Raw genomic sequence first — 2478 nt, forward strand, 5'->3', positions numbered from 1 at the left:
CAAGCTCCAAATATGATAAAAATGGTGAAAGATTTGAAATAGGAAGAAAGGGGAATTTTCAGCCAAAAAGGTTATTGTTGACCGCATGTTGATTGTTGACCGCACGTTGACAGCGATCAACTTGCACTTCCACCCTTCAAAACTCATTCAAAATCTTATAAATATAAATCAATAGTACAAATTGATTAGAAAACACATTCCCAGGCTAATGGAATTGTTAGATTTCTAAGAAAAGGTTGGTATGACCAAAATACCCTCTTGGATCCCTTATTGGCCTATAACTCAACTTTTGGCATAAAAACTCAAAACAAGGATTAAGGTCTTGAGACTCTAAGTCAATGATCAACTAGACCAAACTCGACGTTTTAGACGCAACAGAATCGACAGAATTCTCATCCGACGTGTGGATCTAAAATATTGACCAAAGTCAAACCAACTTATTTAAAATCACATTTTTCAACTTAAGACCTCAAATTCACATATCCCCAAATATGTTTTCGATGACTCTCCTAGACTAATTTCCACATTTCAGAGCTGATGAAACTGACGGAATCCTATTACGAGACCCGTAGCACCATTTGGTCCCGTAAACTTCTTTTTCTCAACTTAACTCTATAGAACTAAAAATTTGCCCATTTCACTGACTATTAAGACTTTAACATATTCAACTAAACAAACTGAATAAATAACACTCGGGTACTAATGATAAGAGTAAAATAGTTATTTTGTACAAGTTTTCAGAAATAACCCTCAAGGTCATTAAAACATCCACCACTAAAAGGGATGTTCATCCTCGAACATAGGATAAAGAAAGGTACATGGAGTCTCAAAAGGCTGAGGGTACCAGGCCTGCATGTCAGACTCTAACTCCCACGTCGCCTCCTCAACAGGCTGATACCTCCACTGGACCTTGACAAAGGGACCTCTTTGGTCCTGAACCCTACGAATCTGTCTGTCTAGGATAGCTACCGGCTCCTCATAAGTCAAATCTCGACCCAACCCTACCGTATCATAAGAAATAACATGGGACTCATCCGGTATGTACTTGTCAAGCATAGACACATGAAACACTGGATGGACAGCTGATAATCTAGGGGGCAAGGCTAACTCGTAAGTCATCCCACCCACTCTCCTCAGAATATCAAATGGGCCAAACCTTGGGCCAAGCTTTTCCTTCTTTTCGAATCTCATTACACCCATCATTGGCGAGATTTTAAGCCAGACACAATCACCCACCATGAACTCTATGGGACAAACCCTTCTATCAGCATAGCTCCTCTGACGATGTTTGGCTGTCAATAGTCGACTCTGAATCAAGCATACCCTCTCTATAGCATCTCTGAGTAAGTCAGTATCTAATGTATTGACCGCCACTAGATAAAACCACCCAATGGATGATCGGTACCTACAACCATACAATACCTCAAATTGTGACATTTGAATGCTAGAGTGATAACTGTTATTATAGGCAAACTCTGCTAAGGGAAAGTGTTGGTCCCATCGGGCACCAAAATCAATCATACAGGCCCTAAGCATATCCTCCAATACCTGAATAGTCTTTTCAGACTGGCCATCAATGTGGGGATGAAATGCTGAACTCATCTCTAGTAATGTACCCAAACCACACTGCAATGCCTCCCAAAAGTAAGAGGTGAACACTGAACCCCAATCCGATACAATAAAGATAGGAATCCCATGCAACCTAACAAATCTCAAGAAGATAAATCCTAGCTAACTGCTCCGCGTTGTAGCTAGTCTTCACCGAAAGAAAATGGGCTGATTTGGTTAATCGGTCCACAATCACCCAAACAAAGTCATATTTACCCAATGCCATGGGTAATCCAAATACAAAGTCCATAGTGATACACTCTCACTTCCACTCAAGAATGGGCATCATTTGCATAGGACCACCCGGTTTCTGATTCTCATACTTTACTTGTTGGAAATTTAGACACTTAGCCACAAAATCAACAATGTCTCTCTTTATATCATACCACCAATAATATTTTTTCAAGTCATGAAACATCTTTTCCACTCCCGGGTGAATTGAATACTTGGAACAATGAGACTCTTCCAATATCATATGTACCCAATCACCAACCTTAGGCACACAAATGCGATCATTAATCCTCAAAACTCCATCTGGATCAAGAGAGGCTTATTTAGCTTCACCTCTCTACACCTTGTCTCGAATGGCCCTCAACTTATTATCCTCAAACCGGTGTATATGAATCTAGTCCATCAAAGTATATCTAGCCTCCACAAAGGCCAAAATATTATGATGTGTAGAAATATCAAGTCAGACCAACTGTCTAGCTAATGGCTAAACCTCCAAAGCCAAATGCCTCTCATCCATCTTAAGGAAGGCCAAACTACCCATACTAGATACTTTGCGACTCAGGGAATTCACTACCACGTTAGCTTTGCTTGGATGATAAAGAATGGTGATGTCATAGTATTTCAACAACTCCACCATCT

This window comes from Solanum dulcamara, chromosome 7, assembly GCF_947179165.1.
Source record: "Solanum dulcamara chromosome 7, daSolDulc1.2, whole genome shotgun sequence".
NCBI lineage: Eukaryota > Viridiplantae > Streptophyta > Magnoliopsida > Solanales > Solanaceae > Solanum > Solanum dulcamara.